At 33.6% G+C, this 24,203-nt stretch overlaps 1 protein-coding gene and 1 long non-coding RNA gene across 2 annotated transcripts in view; one reads left to right on the top strand and one right to left on the bottom strand.

Annotated features, from left to right (window-relative positions):
- LOC118200099 (uncharacterized) overlaps window positions 1-24,203 on the bottom strand; it is a 210,591-nt gene that overhangs the window by 185,889 nt on the left and 499 nt on the right. The window lies entirely within an intron of this gene.
- LOC118191674 (uncharacterized) overlaps window positions 21,320-24,203 on the top strand; it is a 29,835-nt gene continuing 26,951 nt past the window's right edge. Inside the window, exon 1 of the long non-coding RNA XR_015039109.1 lies at window positions 21,320-21,551. This is a non-coding gene — a long non-coding RNA (uncharacterized LOC118191674). The remainder of the gene's footprint in view (window positions 21,552-24,203) is intronic.

Raw genomic sequence — 24,203 nt, forward strand, 5'->3', positions numbered from 1 at the left:
CGGCTCTCTGAGTAGAAAACAACACTCATCGTTTGACTACGGAGTGAGCTTATTGGCTGTTTCATGTAACTGCTCCCTACTTATAAAACTATTTCCTTAAATCAATATTAAAATACATATTAAATAATTTGCTTACTTTTCTATAATTATTAATGCACTTCTAAATATGAAAAATAGGTTCCTAAACATTTCTAAATAAATACAATTTAAGAATATAATTTAAGAATATAATTTAAGAATTTTGAATAAAACTGTATACTGGGAAAAATTGCATCGGTCGCGGTTGAACTTCTATCGTATGTCACGCGCCCTCTGTGTTATATTTGACTATACAGAAAGTGTTACGAAGCTGAAACCCAGCTGCTGTTTCCCAAGGTGACTAAAAAGGGGCAAGCCAATGTAGGTTAAATATTCACAACTTCATATCAGTCATTGACTAGACGACAAGGATTTAGATAACTCGTATTTATAGCTAATATGGCCTTTCTTGGAATCTAATCAACATAAGCACTTGTATTTTAAAAATAACAGTTTAAGGTCATAAAATTATTGGTTTCGTTGACATGAACTATGCAGAATAAATCAGCTCACACCGTCTGAGGTAACATGAAATGCATACAGTTTAATAGTGTGTTAAAATAAGCGATAAAAGTTGTAGTAAAATCATGAATGTAATCGAAAGTTTTTGCATGTGCATGTAGTAACAAAACAGCTTGTTGTCCAATTACTCAAAATGTCAGACTTCTAGGAAATGATTATATATGTGTGTGATTGTATATTTTGCCTAATATTATAACTTATGTTTAGTGAACTAGAATAATTTGTAATTTTTTAATTATATTTTCATTTATGACTTGTTAATCAACACATAAATGATAATTAAATTCAATGCTTCGAAGATTTCAGGTAACTAAATTTAAGACTTCTAACATTTTCATGATCCATCATTCTAGATATGAAGCATTAGACATTCATTTTGAATATTTATGTTCATCATCTGGACGTTGCATTTGGACACGTAATCTAACAATGTGTCGATAATTCTGCTCTTTTTGCTCATTATCTTCCGTCTTTATTTTTCATTATTGTTGCTCAAGGATTTCAGTCTTGCTTTTCATCCCCTGTAATTGCCCACCAGCGGCCGAGCGGTAAAGTCGCTGAACACTGGTAGTTCGGTCCGAGGTTCGAATCCCGCGAACAGGCTGGCTGCATGGGTGTTTTCGTGGTTTTCCCCATGTGTAACGTGTATACGAGCCAGTTTCCCTTAGAAAGTCCTCCACGAAAGGCATCCCTCCTCTTAGGCAGATAGCCCTAGTGTGCTTTGCCATAATTAAATACACCACCACCACCATCCCCTGTAATTAATGCCACTTGCTATGCTTATTTACATTTGGCTTTGTTCTTATTTTGAACAGTCATCTTGATCTTGAGCTTCATCCTTTTCCTCTTATGCTTCATTCTTCTCATCTTGCATTTCATAACTTAATGTAGTTCTTATTAGAATTTGTCACCTGTCTCATTTTGTTATAACTTATCTAAATTTCACATACAGCTTCTGCATTTTAAATCATATTTTTAAAATTATTAATTACTAAATTAAATTATAATATGGAGATTAATAAATTATTTACACAGAGAATGCTATGTATAAGCTTTTCTTTAATAAAAAAAAGTTAATATTTAAAAATCATCTGTTTTAAGTCAACCACTGCTCCTTTTTTCAAATTCATATTCCGAAAATTTACTTTCTCTCAATTCATTTAGTATCACAGAATTCACTTAGGATATCCTGATCCTTTTCGCATGCTAAAAATTATTTACCTCCAAAAATACGTGCAATTTTTGTTTTATAATCTACCATTAAAATATGATTTTCGTTCATTTATTTATAGTGTAGAACCATTAGGTTATTTCGAAGCAGGAGATGTATGTGCAATGCCCTCGCCGGAACTCGAGCCTGGACCTCTCGAGCGAAAAGGAGGAGGAAAATACCTTAGAGAATCTCCCTTTTAAATGGTAACTGGAGATAAAAGGGCCCAGCCGCCAAATTCTGGTGCCGATAAATTACTGTCCACAACCATTTAGTTCGGGCGCCATTTGTAGAATCATTAAGAATTTTTGAAACAGGGGACGTGAAAAATGTGCAGTGCCATCGCCGGGACTCGGAATAATTATGCACCAGAATCATCTTGATGCTGTGGGGAGAATCTATGCACAGACTCTCATTTATACAAGGACTTCACTCTGGCTGTCAATACCGAAGGTTGCTCTAACCCTGGATGGTTCTAAATGGGATTCTCAGTCTTACATATTAATAATGAAGATAAGCAGAGACAAACGTGCATTTTACGTCACCTCCACTTTTGCTGATTTAATAACCTCCATAAATATCATAACATAAGAAATAGTTACGCACTTGAGATTTAATGATAGAGAGAATCCATGCAGAAACATTGTTCTGAAACATGTACGTATTTCATTCTTACTTTGCTCTAAAGATTACACTAACACCCGAAGTTTCTGGATGAAATTCGCAATAAAACATACTAATAATGAAATTTACTTCAAGCCATATCTGCATTGTTAATAATCTCCCATAAACAATAATTTGTAATAATCTCCCATAAACAACGTACTCAAGATATACATTTTTGAGTCATCAGTCTTGATGCTGTCGTAAGATTGCACACAGATACATTGCTAAGAAGCGTGTAAAGACTTCACTCTGGCAGTACAGCTCGTGTAAGGAATTCATTCTGACAATAAAACCTGTATGAGGATTGCCAGAGGGACAGCCAGACTTCACTGTAACTCTGATGCTGCAAGAAGGAAGAAGGTCACTCTGTTTTCGGAATTAATGTAATTCGGGAATTTCACATCTGACAAGATTTATGTTGCGTATTCTACGGATAGCATGATATACAGGAATAGAATGAATTCCACGTATGGAATGAGTTGATTTACATCGGGAGTCTGTCATTTAATGGCTCCTGAGAAGTTATTCTATTTATGTTTATTATAAATTCTTCCATTATCTGATTATTTGCAAAACCATCTAACAATTGAATGCAGGTATGCATTTGCGTGAGGTCTCCCAACAGAGTTTCATTTGTTTCGCAGTAGAAAATTAACTTTTAAATACGTTACAACTAAACTTCAATTTCATGCCAGTCTAAATTTGAACAGTTAGTTACTTCGCAAAAGTTACTTACAGTCAAAATTAGACGGAGTCATAGCAAATTTTAGCAGTTAGCAGTAGACTGATATGATGCTTTGATAAAAAATTTACCACAGACAGTAAATAATAGAAACAACATTAAATAAAATTTAATTTTGTCTAAAGTTTCATAAATTTTCTGCTTCCCCAGCATTTCAAAAAATGATAAAACTATAGATAACTGCACATTAATTAAATTTATGATTAGCAAAACATAGACTTTGAATTTATGAACATATAAATAACTATCAACAGCGTTACCAGCATGGATCGTAATCAGGGCTTATATTCAACCGAGAGCCACATTCTGGTACATCGAGTTTTTGTGCGAAATCATAATTCCAGTTAGATGCTCAAACATGATGTGCTCCGGTGCTTTGTTCTATATCTGAGTAGCGGTATAACCAGAAATTTTATAATTAATGGAACGGTTTTTAGTATTTAATATTATTTTACTCATTTATTCAAATATTATTTCAATCTTTCTATTTTTTATGAATTTAAATTAATTTTTGAGAATTTTTTTCTTTACATGTAACTTAATTTCAATTCGTTATTTATTGTTTTATTATAATTTTATTTATTTATCTTCACTGTTTCTGATGGCTCTTCCCTAGGGCTCAATACAGGGGCGGGGGGGGGAAGACCGTTCCGAACCTCTGAACAGTGGCGGGCTTCGAAGAACCTTAAATTTTTAATTATATGTACCTATGTGTAAGAATATAAAAAAGGCCGAAGCTAAAAAGTGGTGTGCATTGAAAGCGTTAACGTTTACTGTGGAAAAGGGCTTCCAAAAATCAGTCCCTAACCTATGTTTGACACTGATGGCATTTTTTGATAGCATGTGTTTCATAGGCTTCTTTTGAGAGACTTCAAAGTTGAAGCTGAAGTCTGTCTTCGATCAACGATGAGTCAAGTAAGACTTAAAGGTTTGGCAACCTTTTTCGTTGAAAATGCAGTAACTAAAAACATTAATTTTGATGAATGCATAAAAAAATTTCAAAAGAAAAAAACAGTTTTAACTTTTTTTTATTGGCAGAAAAGTTAAAAACATTTTTTTAAACATAAAAATGGCAGATTAATAAGCTTTTTTAAATACACGTTTGTCTGCTAGATGCAAGTTGTTTTCCCTAGTCTTAAAGTTTTTTGTTTTCCAAATCATTTCAATTATTTAATTTTAATTAAGTAAATGTTAGTTATATACACGTATGGTGATCATTCCAACAAAGGAGATCCCCAGGGAGATTTCTGCCCTGGATCTCGATGGCTGTAGGTCGGTCACTGGCTCCATCTTTCTAGATAATTTAAAAAATTAAGCTCTAGTTGTAATTATAAACCTTTATAGCAATTAATATGAGTTATACAGCACAAGTATTTTTATATTCAAAGCTGAATGCCATTTTAGAAGTCAGACTCGACTGCGAGCATAGTAAGAGAAGACGCCCAATGTTAACAAAATCAACTGCTCTTTCTACCTGACTCACGGGCCTTGAGGAATATTATGTTACTTAGATTTATTCGCAGTTAAGAACGACCATTTTCCATTTGGACGAGCAGAAAGCTACATATGTAATAGATTAAATGGGTGACACGGTGATGGTTTATTGTTTGTTCTCCCTTTCGAGCTTGAGAACTAAGATAACAGATCCATTTAGTATATCCTCGCAAGTTCACACATGGAATAAGAATCAGCACTTAGCTGAGGCAGCGGGCTAGCGGTGGTCTGAACAGCTAGCGCAATACATGGCCTTGAATAGTCAAATTATATTCCCCGGACCAAAACTTTCTCAGATATAAGTCAGTATAAATAAATCATTTTCAAAACATGGCGGCTTTTTTTTAAGGGGGTGGGTAGATTACTTCGAGAATACTTCCTCCGCAAATATTAACACACAGAAGTCATCTTTCAAAGATATTAGATTTGTGAAAGGCAGTTGAATGTTTGAAAAATCGGAAGAATTAGGTTGTCATTTCGTGAAGGCCAAACACTCATTTACTGCAGTGCAAAATAGGGAATTCTATTTCCTGGTTTGTTATGTTTTATTTTAACAAAGCTTATCTGACTAAAAAGAAATAAATGCTTTTACTTCCCTTGGGAAAAACTACGAATCATTTTCTTCGTCCCTCCTTCCGCCCAGATTAAATACAGATTTTTGTGTTTTGTTTTGCTTAAGCGCACGACCGATTTCTGTTTTAGCTACGTTAAAACAATGGAATTAGTTTTGGTTTACGCAAGTTCTAAAAAGTAACTTACAGTCTCGTTTTTATATAATAAAATTAAACCAAAATATTATTTTTTATCTGTGTAAATTTTTCATATTTTATCCCAAACATTCTCTACCATGAGAGAGAATTAGGATAACATGACCATGTTTGTATAATCTATTTTAAAGAAAGAAAAAGAAAATTTTGTATGGTTCAGAAATGACGGAGTAAAGAACAGAAGGTAACACTACATAATTTTCTCTTCCATTAATGGTTAAAGTAATTAATGGTTCCATTAATGGCATATTTGCTGAGCATTGTCTGATAATCTACATATATTTCATATACTGTTCATACTATTCACTATACACGCTACATACACTATACATACTACATTTAAAATACAGTGTCATACAAGGGCCTTGGCAGATAGTACATTGTCATACAATAATATTTTGGTTCATACAGCATATTACAATTGAATAGATGCTACATACACTATACATATTACATACACTATACATGCTACATACACTATACATATTACATACACTATACATGCTACATACACTATACATACTACATATACTATTCTTAAAACAAATTGTACTTTTTACTGTTCCACATTATTTACACCAACAAAAAGTTAAAAATATATAAATATAAGTTTATATTTCTTCCCCTAAACAACATATTCGGATAACTGAAAAGCGCTTGTAAATAGAAAGTTCTTTTTCAATATTTTATTTGATCTAAATGAAATCTTCTTTTACGAGGAAGGTTAGATTAGGTTATTTAATTACGGCAAAGCCTCGAGGGCTATCTGGCTAAGGGAAGGGATGCCTTCGTGGAGGACTTTCTAAGGGAAATTGACTCGTATACACGTTACACATGGGGAGAAACCACGAAAACACCCATGCAGCCAGCCCGTTCGCTAGATTCGAACCTCGAACCGAACTACCAGTGTTCAGCGACTTTAGCGCTCGGCCGCTGGTAAGCCCTTTACAAGGAAGGAAAAGTAAGGCATTTGAGGAGACAAAGTAAAGAAAGAAACTTAAAGCTTTTTTATGAGTTTTGAATAATATAGTATTTTATTTAAAAATCATAAAATAACTATTTTTTATTTTATAAAATTTTCAAAACTTAAAAATAATTTATACTTTATTTCTTAATAATGAAATGGTGACAAATCCAAATAATAATGCAGTAAATTGAATATTTTAATAGCAAAAGTAAGTTAAGAAAATTTTCCAGTCTTCTCTGCCAGTCTTCCAATTAGTAGTTTTTATTTTATTATATTAGTTTATATAATACTTCATTTCATTTTAATCCGATTCTGTCAAGGTAAATTGGATAGAACCAGGCACTGTCTTTGGACACACCCTTGACTACGTCTTGATCAAAACCGCAATGCTTGGTTGCATTTTAGCTCGGTGTATTTTTTTAATTGAGACGTTAAACGATATTACTAGCCATTGAGTGCAAGAGACAAAGGTCCAGGTCTGGCTGTTAAGAGTATAAAAAACTAAAGCATGAATTTTATTCCTAGTTCTAATTTTATATTTTTAAGAAACAGAATCGGAAAGGTACTGATTACTTAATTGAAAGTGTAGTATGCTTTGGGGTAAGAGTCCTTCTGAGATCCATATTTATGCTAAAGAAGAAGAAATTGCACGTAGCTCAGAAGAGGACATCTATCTAATGATGTCACTTCATAAATGTATCAGTATCTTTATGTGAGTCAGCAAGTTTAAGAGAAGCGATTAAGTCAGTTTGTCGCCAAAAAACTTAGAGGCCAGGGCGGTCGTTAGTGTAGTCAGTTTCATATCGTTGAGTTCAGACTTCATAAGGGTTGAGTTTGCATAATGGGGCCAACACCTTTTTGAGGATCAGTTTTAAATTGCACTGATGTTAACAATTATTAGAATGTTCACGTTTGGTTACATATTTCCAGAACTAATGGACACATTTTAATGAAATTTGATATTTATAAAAAAAGCTATTGGGGGTATTGTCCCCTCTAAAAATTATATAGCTCATACTAGAAAACAAGCAGTTAATGAGTCCCTATGGCAGTCAAAGAAAGTCCCTATAGCTCTATGCCAAACTAGTTGTTATTAGTCAAAGTAATTTGACTAGTTTACAACTACAGTTCGATAAATTTGTTCGCAACTAGATTGACAAGTTTGTAAGAAGTTTGACTTTTTTGACTAGTTTGAACTTTTAAAACTACTTTTAATTTAACTAGTTAATTATAAAAGAACTAAAGGACAGCTGCACTCCTGAAAAGGCGAACACAGGTTTTAAAACTTTCTTCTTTGTGCTTCGCAGCTGAAAGTCTGAAAGACATGAAAGTCTGCGCACCTGTTCAACGTGATGCCTACCCAGATTATCAGACCTCTGTCCGTTTTTAACCTGATTAGTTTTTAACTAATTATATCAAAAATAGTTTTTAATCTGTTAGATTAAACTTGTGAAATCTTCATACAAGTGCAACACATGATTCGAGTTCCTGTGGCAGCTTAGAGCGTAAACAAACTATCTCATTGTCGCTTCACAATTTCTTCGAGCCGATAGTGACGGAAAAGGGTTTTGGGATGCAGTTGTTCTTTGGACTGCCCTTGACCAGGCTGTCTATTAACTGATTCACTGCTCTAAAAAAAGGTTCCAAGTTCATGAAATGACATTTTGAGAGATATTTAAATATTGGACGGCATCCATTTGTCCCCTCTTGAGTCTGCCAACTAACCGCCATATTTGTCCTTCACTTAAATAATGCCTTTGAGCCATACGTAATGAATATATTGATCTCTCTCAGAAACTACACTAATTTTTTGCACACCCGAATATCAACTTGCATCCATTGCACAACATGTATATCATATGCTAACCCAGTGGTCTCAAATTGGCGGCCCCGAAGCAATTTTTATGAATTTGTGGCAAATACACAATTAAAAGACTTCAAAATTTTGATTATTTAAAGTCAGAGTTTACACTTCAATGCCATTAAAAACTAACGGGAATAAGACATCAGAAAACCCATAAGTAGAGGTAACTAATTTAGGGCGTGATATAGACCTTATTCAAAGATTTGGAGAAATAGACTTTATTGACTTTTATTCGCACTTGTCAAAAAATAAATTAGTTATGAACTTTTACACTAAGCATAACCTCTTTATTCGGGAACACCTTTTGAAGAGCTTTCTTTCAAAGTTAAAAATTAATATGAAAAAAATCCGATTGACTGCTGAGCATATACAATACGTGATGGAAATAATTTCTAGTAACTTCTTTTGGAGGCTTAACTTTATCAAATTCGAAACGGCATCAAGTGTTAGGCTGTAGTGTGGAATAAAAGACGTTTATAATTATATACATACAAACATATGTATTTTTATTTGTGCGTGTAATAAAAATTTAATAAATAAGAGAAGCTCATTTGTCATTATTTATTCTCAAGTTTCGTCCTACTTGTAAACTTTTCTCTGAAAAAATTAAGACAGTTTTGATAATTTCCTTGAGTTTAAATATAAGTATGTAACTTAATGATTAATTAAATATGTCAGAACAATCTATATATATAATGAAGAAAGTCTGTGTGTTTGTTCGCGATTAACTCAGTCCCTACAAAAGATAACGTCACCAAACTTTCTACAATTCGTTTTTGGGTCCTTGAAGTAGTCGACGTCCACTTAATAAAATAATAAAAAAAAGCTAAGATCAGAGATATTAATTAAAAATTCTGAAAACGTTAATTTTCGTTCCCTTTTTTCAGAGTGGCGACAGTCTCACACGATAAAGATAAGAATCTGCTTTATTTCGAGAAGTGTTGACACTGCTCCCTTTCAAATCGTAGAGTTTGTTAATAAAAAATTTCTAAGTTTTACAATGAAATAAAAATAGCATTGCCAAACATTAAATACATTATTCTCGATTCCAAAAACTCGTGGGAAGCCATTTCGTCTGTTTCCATCTTTGTACGACTTTAATCGGCCGACATATTAATTAAAAATTCTGAAAACACCAATTTTCGCACTCATTTTTCCGAGTGGCAACAGTCTTGCGCATTGGAGAAAAAAAATGCTTTATTTCGAAAAGTGTTGCTACTGCTCGCTTTCAAATCGTAGTTTGTTAATCAAAAATTTGTAATCTTTACAAACTCTAATATATATAAAAAGAATGTCTGTTTGTGTGTTTGCTTGTTCGCATTATTTATTTGTGATCAATTATCACCAATTTTTTGCCACATTTAATCGACTAAAGTTCAATATAGGTGAAATATTGGATGGAACTTGAGCTTTTACGACTATTTGATTAGAAAGACGAAAATCATTAAACACTGCATGCCATTGATGCTGATATAATGAATTAGTTTATTTTTCTATCGAAATTTTTTATGTGCGATCCATATCGCATCAGACTGAAAAATGTATGAATATGAATCTTAATTTTTGCATCATTATTAGAGAACGATTACAGCGGTGTCGTTCTCTATGTTGTTAGATACATTACTCTCAATCTAACTTAATTGGCATCGAAGACTTCTGTTAGTTTTAAATAAATGTAATTCTGAAACTTTAATATTAGTTGTCGATATATTTCAGTTACAAAGTGTAATCAACAAAAATATTTTGGAGGTAGCAGATATTAGATTTCAAATGGAAATTCAATAGGCTTGAATTTTTTCATTTTGTGATATTACTATTATTTAAGTATGTTTTAAAATACTTGGTAAGCGAAATTTAAAATTTATTTAAACTATTTTTTTTTACTTTATTAATACATTTTTAAAATCACAGATTTTGTCAATTAAAAATTTATTTAAAAAATTCTGGACCATCAGCTTGCACAGACATTAGGTATTTTTGAAAGCAGGAGAGATGAAAAATCAGTAATGCCCTCACCGGGACTCGAACCTCGGACCTCCCGAATACGCGGCAAGCGAACTGGCCATTACGCCACGAAGGCATGCTATGAAGGCTGGAGAAATACTTTATATACACCCCCTTTTAAAGGGCGACTGGGGATTAGGGGACCCAATCGCCAAATCCTGATGGTGGAGAATCATCACCCACCACCGTTTTTAGTTCGTGCGCCAATTTACAGACAATTGGTTATTTCGAAGCAGAAGAGATGTGAAAAATGAGCAATGCCCTCGCCCTAACTCGAACCTCGGACCTCTCGAATACGCATCGAGCGTGCTGACCACTACACCACGTAGACATGCTAAGAAGGCGGGAGAAATACCTTATATATTCCTCTTTTTAAAGGGCAGTCGGGGATTAGGGGACTCAATCGCCAAATTCTGGTGGTGGAGAATCATCATCCACCACCCTTTTAGTTCGGGCGCCACTGTAGAGATATTAGGATTTTTGATGTTGAGACATAAAAAGTGAGCAATGCCCTCGCCGGGATTCGAGCCTCAGACCTCTCGAATACGTGCCGAGCTTCCTGGCTATTACACCACGAAGGCATGCTAAGAAGGCGGTAGAAATACCTTACAAGCTCTTTTCAGACCGTGCATGTAGTACCCGGGAAATTTGAATTTGGGACCACTGCGCTAACCTATGCAGGAAAGTGAAAGTTTGCGTTCAGTTGCAGATAATTAATATAAATAATTACATCATTGGATATTTGAAAACTTTGATCAGTCAGCATATTTGTTTTTAGTTTATCTCTTAATTTTGGCAGGTAATTAACTATAATTACAATTTGAATAGTCCCGTCTTTGAACTTCTAGAAAATATGCTACCTTCCTCTTGTTTTACATATTTTTAAAGGCAGACATTTTAAACAACAAATACCTAACTAACTAAATACTTTAGCGTATACTCTAGTTATATTTTTCACAGAAAAATCGCAAAATATTGCGCAGACTACTATTAAGATAAATACGACAACAATGCAAAATTTTCAACCGATCTTTTCTCTGCAGCATTATCAGCCTTATAATCATTATGTATATTTTGGAATATAAAACAATAAGCTGATTTTTACTTATCCTTTTTATCTTACCATTGAATGACTTAATTTAAAAAAATAAGTTTTATTGCTCGCATGTTAAGTAACAAAAATTACAATCCCATCACAGTTCAGATAAAAAGAAACAACCAATTACAAATGATATTAAAAAAATATAACCCAAAACTTCAGAAAAATTTGTATTTGTTGAAAGTAAAACTTACGCAAACGCAAACCAATCGCGCCACAGGGAAGGCAAGTAGGTAAGGTAATTTAAGGCAGTATTTATCCTGGGAAAGAGACGACTTTTTTACAGAACTTCCAACAGAAAACTACCTACATTTACTTTACACATTAGGGAAACTTTACAAACATCCATGCAAATAGCTCACTCCTTCACAGCAGAGCTCCAGATAAAACTATTAAGCACTTTGAAATCTTATCGAACTCTGTCTCTTTGATGGCACGGAACAGAGGAGTTAAGATTTAAATTACATATATCGCTGAGCAGTACACTCTAGGTGATTAGACGGCTAAATGACCAACAGGTTCGGCCACTCCCGAACAATGCTTAAAATGGAAATCACTAGCTCTTTCATAAAAAAGAAAATCAAATACAAATTACAAACTTGCAAATTTTTTTAAGAACATCACGAAGACCACCACTTTATTCGATATTTTTCCTTAAATTTGATTTAATAATAATGATTTAATAAATAATTTAATTTATCTTCACATCTTCGCAAAAATAACTTCAGTAGCTACATATCAACAATAATAATAACATGACCTATGCTCAGCCGAAAGTACAACGCACTTTCCTTACCTGAAAGCGCTTTCATAACCTCTTGTCATAATGTACAAATGCATAATTTGGTACGAATAAATATTCAATATCTATAATAATAAGCAGAATAGCATTTAAGTAACAAATAAACTATCTTTTCTGTAACGAAAGGGAGAAATAAAAATATTAAAGGTTAAGTTTTTAGTTTAAATGCTTGGCTGTATGCCAATTATTATGACCCTGATCTAAATACGCTAATACTTTTAGGTTACGTAGGGCCCTAATTAAAAATGGAACATTCTAAGCTTCGTATCCGCAAATTTTCAAAAAGATTCCAGATTCGAAAATTCATATCCTTTCATATCATACTTTTCACGTCGTTCGAAGCTTTCAAATCCTTAAGAACCTTTAATTATTTCAATGGAAAAAGTAATTTTATTGACGTACTGTAGAAGCGGTACTTATTAGGAAAAAAGGATGCAATTATTGCAATTTCATTCTTATCATAATCATCAGCGTCACTTCTCACACTTTTCTTTGGCTGATGCTTAAATTTTCAAGGTTTGCCCGGCTTTTGCATTTTGCACACCTGGCAACCGCGCAACAAACGGCAGTTTCCGGGAGATTTTAGAGCTGCTCGTTAACGGTATCTCAAAGAACCTGAATTGACTTAAATTCACTTTATAACGCATGATTCAGGATACTGAACTATTCTGAAATATGATTCTGATGCAAAATATATTAATGCTTAGTTAGATATTATAAATTTTATGTTCGTTGGCTAATTCATTTTGTAATTTTCTCTCACTTTTATTCTAAGAAAATCCTCACGAAGGAAGGAAAGACCCTATTTTATCAACGTACTTTTAAATACGATGAAAAATAAAATTAATAATGAATGCACATACTATTGTGTGGATAAACTTAGTAATGCATCATATACTGATGTGAAACGAATTGTATACAAATATTAACTCATTAAACATTGGCTGAATTTTCATGGAAGTTCTATAAATGTCTACAGTAGATTAAGACAATTCAGATCAAATAGAATTTAAGGTACTTACTTATTATCCCATTGACCGAGAAAGGTAGTCACCATTGAACCATGAAAGTTGGCAGAAACAATGCTAAAGTTCCACCGATCGTTCCTAAGGAATTCTGAAGGTATTGATACCTGATTATTTACTAAACAATCATTATTCAAACCGCCGAGTTTCTGCTATTCTTAGAAAGGGTTTTGTAAACTTCTTCTATTTTCTACTATTTTCTGTATTTTAGATTGCTACGAATACAAACTTCCCGCAAGTAAGTGCTCCAATCTGATAATATTTTGGTGATCATATTCAGCTGACCTTATTGTGTTCATTGACGCCCACATTGTTTTTATGGTAAGATCCCATAAGTTGGAAAATAACTATCCGGTTGCTGTTCTGTAGTTGGCAGGTTCCAAATTTTAATCACCCTCTCCCCCAAATGCGAGGGGAAATACAGCAATGATAGTTAAATTAAATTTATGTTCTTGTTCATAAAAATAAAAGATAGCTTATCAATCGTGTTACATCAAATGAAAGCGTAAATGTGATGGGTATGTCACGCTATATATTAAAAAATGCAATACCAAGAAGGAGTGGCCCGAAAATTATGCAAATTTCACGGTCACCAAGTTATGCACGTCACCGAGTTATGCGGATGATGTGAAATGCGCAGCTCTCCAGCGCACGTTGAAGAGGTTACAAGGGAAGGAACCTGCCAGAATGTTCAATATTCGTGCCATTACTTCTGCTAAAGAAATCATCGTATAAATTTTGTTCTTGTCTCAGAGAACGCGTGTAATAGCAGAGAATGCCAGGCCGTTGTCAACGGGGACAGTTCCAGCAGGCAGATGATATTACGAGGGGCACGGTGATCGGACTGAGAACGGCAGGTTGGTTCATACGGCACATCTCAGCTGACACACACCTGGACACGTTCACAGAGCACCGGCTGTGGTGACAATGGTTGGAACAAGGAAATGTAGCAAGTTCGAGGGGTACCGGTGCAGCCAGAGTGCCATCAGCAAGCGTGAATCAACGCAAGCGGTTGCGTAGTCTCAAGCCCCATCTACCTCCATTATGCAGCATGTTTAAGATACGCTGGATATTCCTATATCAACCAGAATCATTTGCCGTCTATTGGTGGCTAGTGGCCTGCACTCGTGGCGTCCGTTAAGAAGACTGCCATTGACCACACATCATAAACGCCAACGTCTGCAACGGTGCCGGACTCGAGCGATGTGGAAAAAGGAATGGCACAGAGTCATGTCCTCAGATGAGTCACATTTCTGTTTCTCCAGTGACAGTCATCGCGTACGAGTGTGGCGTCAATATGGAGACAGGTCTAATCCGGAAGCATCTGTGGAACGCCACACCGCGCGACAACGCGGCATCATGGTTTGGAACGCAATTGCGTACGATTCCAGGTCACCTCTAGTTCGTATTCAGGGCACTATGACGGCCCAACGATACGCGGATGATGTGCTGCGGCCAGTAACACTCCCTTACCTTCAGGGAGTGCACAATGCCCCTTATCAACAGGATAACGCCGGACCACACACACTGCTCGCATCATCCAACGTGCTCTTGCAATATGTACAGATGCTGCCTTGGTCTCCGTTCTTTCCTTTTCACTCAGCAAGCGAACACATTTGGGATGGGATTGAATCCCATTTGCAGACACTGCCATCACCGCGTTCAAGAAGAACTGTGTCAAACGGTTGAGAGGGAATGGAGAGCTATTCTACGGACACCCTCCGTAGTCTCATTGACCCTGTACCTAGAGGTGTTGCTTCGTGTATCGCCGTCCAAGGTGGTCCTACAACCTACTGAACCGAAGCTATTCTCGCTCTGCATTATGCATATCATTTCAAAATAAATATAAAATATTGTTCATTGCTGTCTCTCTCTGTCTGCCAGGCTTCATCACTTTATGGCCACTCCTTCTTGGTGCTGCATTTTCAATGCCAGGTAGTGTATAACTGGGCTAAATCTCGCGGCTTGGAAACGGTCGATGGGATAATACCTAAATATGAAGGTTCATAAAACAATTATGTTGAAAACCACAGATGTGTAGGGAAGGACATTTGCACAGTTAAATTTTCATTAACTGAATAAATTTTATTTATTCCTGGAAAATAATTTCCGAAGTAAAGGCTAAAATTAAAATCTGAGAGGTTCTGTGATCTATCGTGGAACAGGGAAATGTGGTAAGAAACTGAGTATCTCCCAATAAAATAGGAAGAGATGGCTTTTTGGACATTTTGCTTCATTTCTGTTTGAAAGGCAATTTGTATCAGAAGATGTGATGTATTTAGTAAGCGTTTTTCAAAAATTGAATTTTTTTGATAAAGCGTTACAAGGTTAAGACGGCCAAAGCTTGCAAAGGAGATATTACTGCTACTCATAGAAAAATCAAGCTTTTAGTGATTAATATAGATGGTGGTTGTTATTATTGTTATTATGTTTAGCCTCGATTAGTAACGAACTGCAAAAAATTACTTTATTGCATATACGAACATTTCAAAATTTTGCACGAATATAATACTGTACTCAGCAAACTATTGCGGATAAATATACACGTTCGTTTAAGGTGACGATAACTTTTTGAAATCCATGCTACTGATGCTAATGCATGCATCTCCAGATCTCAATCTCATAAAGCATGTGTGAGGTAGTTTAGGAAGGTGAGTGGAATAGGTTAGCCTTCTTCTCAGGTCTCTTCACGTGTTCAAATTCGCTACTGTGCAAGAGTGAGATTTATTGATCACAATTTCATCAATGGACTTTCAAATTAATTTTATCAATAGCATAGAATCTCGCTGTGAGATTCGTATAGCAGTCGGAATTGCACAAATTCCTATTAGCCACTTACTGAAAGATCTGGCTGTGGGACTTCCCGACAGACCATAGTTTGGATAACCTTTCTTAGTTTCGTATATCGAAGTAATTTCTTTTTTAAATTCTGCTCTTATTTTGAAATGCTTCTTGTATTTCATTCGTACTCATACTTCACAACATTATTTTGTACTACTAGTCGTACAACAAACTTCATTTTAATTTATTAAGTATCGAAATTATGAAATTTCTGGGCTCAATTCTTTATGCATGAATATCGATATACAAATTTAATTTATTAAAAAGTATACTGTTTAATAATATAACTTTAAAAAAATTGTGCTCGTGTGATAGCTATTTTCTTCGCATTAAACGTAATCAATATACAATGTTGAAAAAAAAAAGCAATAAGGATATCTACGGCCAAAACATATTATATAATATACATAATTTATCGAAAATTAGCATGCATTCGAATGTATGGATCGGTAAAACTATTAACACGTGGTATTATTAATATGTAGTTATATAACCTCATATTATTAGTGTGTAGTTAGATCTGTTTTAAGCTTTTGGAGGGGGGGGGGGAAACAGAAAAATTGTCATAAATACTGCTATTCGATAAACTGGAACTTAAACGTCAATGATACTGCTTTCTTTCTTTTCTTTTTCTTTCTTTTCCCCTCATCTGTGAAAAACATATGAAGCAAAATATGATACAGCTTTTTCACCAACCATAAGTTTACATCTAAACACAATTTAACAGTACTTCAAAACCAGACTATTAAAAAAGATGCAATTTAACGTGTTATCAGAAGAACATACTGCATATATTGTAACTGAAGGTTCTGTTCGTCAGTAAATGCTTCTTTTAGAGCATTTCGTTATAAATAAAGAAATAAAGAAAAGAAAAAGAAAGACCAACTTTCGAGGATTTTTCATTTATTTAGTTTAGATAAATTTTAAAACGGTAGAAAAATAAAATGAAAAAGTAGCCAAAGTTTAACTTTTTAAAAATCAAAGTTAATGAGCTGGCAACATTTCGAAACTGAATTTTAGAAAAGCAGTTGAGATCATTTCGGAAAAGAAGGAAGAAAGAAAGGGAAATAATGTTTTTTTAAGCTGCTCTAGACACAGAGTTTCAAATTATGGAGTAGGAACTGCAGTTTAGAATTTTTATTTTTCACTTTTTAGTTCAAACGGGGAAACACAGATGCTGTTGATAGCTCAGCTCCAGCTGTACAAAACATCATTTCAGCTAAATGTGGAAAGACACGTAGCTTACATAACTTAAGTCATTTAAAGAAAGTGGGAAAGTTAAAGCTACAAAACAAGCAATGTGTCCCACGAAAACATCAAATGTAACACTTACTGTGAAACGCAGTCTAACAGACCAAAATGTTTTAGTGTACATCATAAAAAAAAATGCTATACTCACGAAAGAAAGAGTATAAAAACGTAATACAATCAAGATAAGACCAGTTTAACCGAAGCCCAATGCTTTCCTCTTAGTTTAACGAATTCGAAAACAAAGTATCACATATCTCGATTACAACATTTTCTACTTTCTCTGGCGAGAGATGAGAAGCAATGAAGATTCTGTCCAATACTCATAAATTTAAGATAAGGATTTTGAAAGACCTAAGAAATCTCCATTTTCAAGGACGCTAAGATATGATAGCGTAGGCAAATCCAGAAAAAGCTCTACAGAAGTAATAATAACAGTTTTCTTCTACAGGTATTTAAGTAAGTACAGTAACTACAAGTATTTAACAATTTCTATTGACTACAATTTACTTCATGATCACCATTTCTGATAGTATTTTATTATTATTACTTTGAAAGGTTTTAGTAATTGTTAATAATTACCCAACGGACGACCGGAATAAAACATAAAACGTATTATTCCAAACGCTCTAAAATTTCAGTGAACAGCATCGGTCGAAGCCCTAAACAGAAGGCTTCCCTGGAGCCCTTAAACAGAAGGCTCTGGCTTCCTATACACACTATTAGACATTAGAAAACAACTAAAATTTATCTTCATTAAAATTGATTTGTTTATTAACGTATTTATCACCTGTATAAACCGCTCTTTACTGCAACTCTCTCAGTAAGGAAAATCGACATCAACTAAAAATTTTCTCTATTATGAACGCGGAAAATGTTTTGCGATAAACAAAATTGTATCAAACGTACGTTAATATACTATAAAAATAAAATACTCCTTGAATACCGTTAGTTTAAGACATTATAGCTAATTGTATTAAATTTATTGCCAAGTTACGAAGAAAGTTAATTTGATAAATTATTGAAGGGATAAAACTCCATTAAAGTGATTGAATACATAATTTATTGAACTAAAACGCTAGGTCAGTGATTTTCAATTGGTGCCCTCCCCCGGTGCCTTGTATGACGGTCAGATGTAACGTGGATGAATGAGAATTTTTGAATCAATTTTATAGGATCACAGACTGAGCTTAAATAAGAATGCGTACGAGCCAGTGTTTTATTTACACTTTGCAATAGTTCCGAACATTACATTAGTTTTGCTTGAATATCGAAAGAATGTTAGATTTTTTAAAATTACTTGGTGAGTTTTTATTAAACAAATTTTTATTTACTTATTATATATATATATATATATATATATCTTTTTATTTTTTATTTACAATTTAGAAGAAAGCATTTAGCGGGATAATGAATGACCCACAATTTTTTAAAAGATTTTTTTTTCCACTTATTAAAACACTTTCAAAGTTTAGCAAAATAATCAAGAATTCCAAAACACTTAATTGTTCCATTTCAGAGGCTGTATTTCTTTCATTTTCTATTAAAATTTTGTATTCTACGATTTAAACTGATTCTAGGACTTCAATAATTCTAGGAGGCCCACCAGCGGCCGAGCGGTAAAGTCGCTGAACGCTGGTAGTTCGGTCCGAGGTTCGAAGCCCGCGAACGGGCTAGATGCATGGGCGGTTTCGTGGTTTACCTCATGTGTAACGTGTATACGAGTCAGTTTCCCTTAGAAAGTCCTCCACGAAAGCATCCCTTACCCCTAGCTAGATAGCCCTAGTGTGCTTTGCCGTAATTAAATAAACCAAACCAATAATTCTAGGACTGAGTATTCTAGGAACTGACTAAGTATTTAAATCCAAGAAAGTTTCTTAGTGGCTTTAGAAAAGTCGTCTTTCTTTCTCTTTTATTACAATGGCAACAAAAAGGGACAGAATAACTGATATTTTAACAGAATGTAAATAATATTCGGGAAATAAATTTTGCTACATACTTAGAATGGCAGCAAAAGGAGTTTTCGAGATATCCTTTTCGCAAATCCACTTTTCTTCCTATTTTGAATTCCTATTTGAATATTAATTTAGAACCACTATTTTATGATAGAGTAAAACGATTTTACCTTTATGAGACCAGAAAAGATTTATCAATGCATAAAAAATAAAAATGTTTTCGCAGATATTTTTAGAAACTTTTAGATTTGTCTCTTTTCCCGATGTTTATGGGAAAGGGAATCAGAACCCTAACATTCGTACGCTTAAATATGTCCATACATAGGAAATGCTTATTCGTGCGTAATAAAAAGTTCATTCACATCTAAGATATTGCTTTGACTCTCAGACCTCTTTTCAGAATCGAAATAATGAAAGACTCGAATGACCACCTCTACTCAAAACATGCGGCAGTTGGTCTAAACAAGCGATTCTCTGCCGGTGGTACGCAAGAAAAAAATAGGTGGTATGCAAAGAAGCAAAATATTTTTAACTATAAAATTCAAAAATTACATACCACAATATCCTGTTTAAGTTTATTTTTCTCTAAGAGTTATAAATTTATGCGATTTGAGCTTTGTTCAGGGTCAATAGCCGCTCGCAGATTTTAATAAAATAATCCATTTTCATTTTCATAAAATATTCTTTTAGCCATAGGAAAAACAAAATTTGTAATAAATGATGTTTTCAGAAGTAGTAATAGAAAGGAATGTTGTATTTAATAGGAAATAAAAATAAGTTCCTATAAAAAGATAACAGCATATTAATCATTATTTTAGAGTTGATCGATTTATTAGCATATCTATAATTTATGTCCTCACTATTTCCGGGCTCACATTACTCTATTTTAATTAGAATAATTTTTTACGTCGATTTACTGTCTCTAGCAGCAGGTATTTTAGCTTCTTGTTGCTTCGTTTTCCTTACTTTTCTATGCGATTTGAGAGTATCATCGTTTGTTTTGGAAGAACTCTTAATATATTGTGCATTTAAATATTTGTGAAAAAATAATAAAAGAAACCTAGATTTTCAAAATGGAAAATTGACTAGGAGTGACTAAGCGGAAAAGTGATGACTAACGGGTGATGGATCCAAGGACAATCTACTATCATTTGAGTTTATTTGAAATGGAGATGAAATGGGTCCTCAACCTCAATGTGTTGTTTGCGGTGAACTATTATCCAATCAAAGCATAAAGCCATCGTTTCTTAAAAGACATCTTGAATCTGAGCACCCCAATTTAAAGGATAAATCTGAAGATATTTTAAGAGGAAATTATCGGAGTTCAAAAATAGTAAACAAGTAATGAATGGTTTTGTTACTTCAACTGAAAAAGCTTTGGTAGCTAGTCACATAGTAAGCCTAAGAATTGTCAAGCCTGGGCAGGCTCCCACTATTGGAGAAATCCTTATTTTACCAGCAGCTAAAGATATCGTTTTAATATTATTCAACGAAAACGTGGCTAATGAACTTAATAATATTTCGTCATCAAATGGTACAGTAAGTTGACGAATGGCAAATTCTATAAAAGTGAAGCTTATTCAAAAAATAAAACACAATGAGTATTTTGCAATAAAGTTGGATGAAAGTACGGATATAACGAACTTTGTTCAATTATTAGCTTACATACGTTTCGAAGAAGATAAACGATTTGCCAAGAGTATCTATTTTGTGAATCCGTTCATGATAGAACAACTTGCAAATGAAATTTTCAAAGTAATTGACAATTTTATGTCCGAGGATGATATTCCTTGGAATAAGTGCATTGCCATACATAGTGATGGAGCTCGGGCTTTGACAAAAAAACATTCCGGTATTCTTTCTCAAATAAAGAAAGTCGCACACCCACCCTGAAACTGAATTTGGGTAGAGTAGACTTTAAGGTACCCCTTGTATTATGGCGAAGTTGTTGTTTGATTTATCGCCAAGTTGTTGTTTCATTTATGATAGACTGAGTAGTTGAATGTTATGGAAACCCTATTGTGACGTAATCGGGTGCATGATTCTGGGAAATTTTGAATCATGGTATGTTTTGTAAGCGTTTTTGTGGTTGTGTGTTAAAACCGTTTAGATGGATTTGAATGGGTTTGTAGGAAGAAAGGTTCAGATGGTCACTATGTGAAGCGTTCGATCAGAAAGAGTACCTGGTGTGAAAAACGTCATTTGATATGATTGATATTTTGATTTTTAGGTGGCTCTGGGTGTACGAAGCGAACTCGAAAATCATGGTAAGTGAATATTTGCTTTTGGTAGTGATTAAATGAATAACTAATAGATTAAGTGAATAACATGTTTTTCCTTTTTTTGTGTTATTTTATTATTTGGTTTAAAATGTATTTTATTGAGATTATGTATTTTTTGTTTGCCTATATTGTAGAATTTGGTGCTCCTTTGACTTTTTAAGTGAATATATATCGATGTGTACACGGACAAAGTAAAGGGAGTGCGCAGTGCAAGTTTGTGTAATTCTGGGATTTTTTTGAAGTGAAAATAGGTCGACGTGTACATAGATAAAGTTAAAAGAGTGCGCAATGCCATTTTTGTGCAATTCGGGGATTTTTTTTAAGTGAAAATAGGTCGAATCTTTAGTAGCTAAAACAATCCCCGAAACCCTGAAAATCGTTTTGAATCAAGCTGTGAAGATTGTTAACTTTATTAAAAGCCAAGCTTTCAATTCATATTTACGATTTTATGCCAAGAGATGGGCAGTGAATAGGAAACGCTTTTTTTTTTTTTTTTGTTTTTTTTTGTTTTTTGCATTTCGAAGTAAGGTGATTATCCAGAGGCAAAGTTATAAATTGTCTTTCTGAACTTCGATCAGCAATTCAAATTTTCCACTGTAATTCAGAATTTCAGTTGCAAAAATGTTTATTTAGCGAATTATGGTTGGCGTGTTTAGCATATTTAGCTGATATTTTCGGAAAGTTAAATGAATTAAATTTAAGATTACAAGGACAAAGTGTTCATTTGTTTACCATTAGAGAAAAATTAATGCAATGGTAAAAAAGTCGAGCTAATAATCAGAGAATTGGATAATAATATTTCAAGCTTTTTACCACTTTTAGAAACTTTTCCAATTGAAATTAAAAGGAGAATTAGCAACCGACATTAAAAATATGAAGGAATTTCTTGGGTATACAATGAAACTCAATGTATACTTCTCAGACTGAGTTGTCACCATCAAATTAATTAGTAAATACAATATCTATTAAATTAATTAAAGCTGCAAATAACTGAGTTTCGAAAAGAAAAATAAACCAAGATAGAAATAGCAAATATTCCAGACAAAGGACTGTGAAAATCTTTTTGACGAATGATCACAGATTATATCGTGACAAGAAAATTCAAATTTTGCATTCGATTATATGAAAACTAAAAAAGAATCTGATAAATGTTTTCTCATTTTATTTACAATAGACAACAATTAAATTTATTATTTCTTTGACTGTGCCCACTCGATTTTTTTTTAAAGGAAAGTTAGGGGAAAAAAATGGAGTCTTACATCAGTTCTAAAGACTTTTGAAATAGTGGCATCTATTTTAAAGCGGAAGAACGTTCATTTTGTCTTCTTCATTTTGTTTTAGAAGAAGAGGTCAACAGATTATGATAACAATATTTCTTTAACCTGTTCCTGAGTAGTATAGACATAAAATAAACTCCATTCTCGTCCGTAAAGGGTATCTCAGATGCAAGATATTTGAATCTACACGATGAATCAAAAATATGACTTACGTTCTCAATATTCAGATGAAAAGCAAATATTTAGGTTCATTTACCCTCACAAATAAATCTCGAAATGAACAGTTATTGTTCAGATGCAGAAGTAACATAATTTTAGTAAATATGATACAAGCCTCTTTCAGCCAAGCGTCTATATATTTATTTTATTCAAACTGTAGAATGATATGGGGAACCTTATCAAAATTAACAATAGAACTGAGAATCCTTGCCTAAAAATTTTATAATTGAAATAAAAATGAAGCACAAAGTTAAAAAATTATTTAGAAAATTCTAAACAGTAATTTCTTTTACATGTTCAATCATGATCATGAAACTATTCTGTTTAAAATAGCACAAATTTTTGTCAAAAATTTACCTTATTTATTTCTCTTTGAAAATATTGATTTCTGAAAGCTTAATTCGAATATTAGATGTGGCATTTAGTTTAGTTCGGTTAGAACTTCTGTCAGTAAAGTTAATGGTTTCTGAAAAAATTCTTAATGGGTCTATCATGGTATGATTTAAACATGAAATACAAATTTAAAAATTCCCACATAAATGCCCGAATGTTTATTCGTGGCCTAATCTTGCTTAAGCACAGAAATATTTCAAATAATACGGAAGATGAAGTATAGAATATTGCAGCTAGATCGGAATATATTTTGAGTAGAACAGCGAGTATGACGCGTTTTTTAGATGTAGGTTTCTAGAAGATACTATGTAGTACTTTCTGGGGCTTTATGTAAAAAAAATTGCATTCATAAATTGAAGTAATAGCCTACAGTGTTACTTAACATTACTTACTCAACGAATGCCGCATCATTACTGATCAAACAAATGTGTTCGTCACCAAACTTAATATTCGAGCACATTAGAATCGATGATTATGCAGGATTATGCTCCTGTATTAAACAGTACATAACAAGCGATACCCTAAAATGCAAATGGCAATAGTAGTCACATTAAATACAGTATATTACAGGATTTCCACTATAGTTATTTAAATAGTACAGATTTCATTTTTAATGAGCTTTTAATAACCATTCCTGTACAGCGAATGGACCTGTCACCTGTTAAGACCATGAAGTTAAATACCCCATTAACATACGCATTAACTTATTGTTCTGCAGCTATCGTAATTTGAGTTTGACGTGACTGTT

This window comes from Stegodyphus dumicola, chromosome X2 (genome assembly GCF_044657685.1).
Source record: "Stegodyphus dumicola isolate Sdum_Otavi_A_Nest chromosome X2, ASM4465768v1".
Taxonomy (NCBI): domain Eukaryota; kingdom Metazoa; phylum Arthropoda; class Arachnida; order Araneae; family Eresidae; genus Stegodyphus; species Stegodyphus dumicola.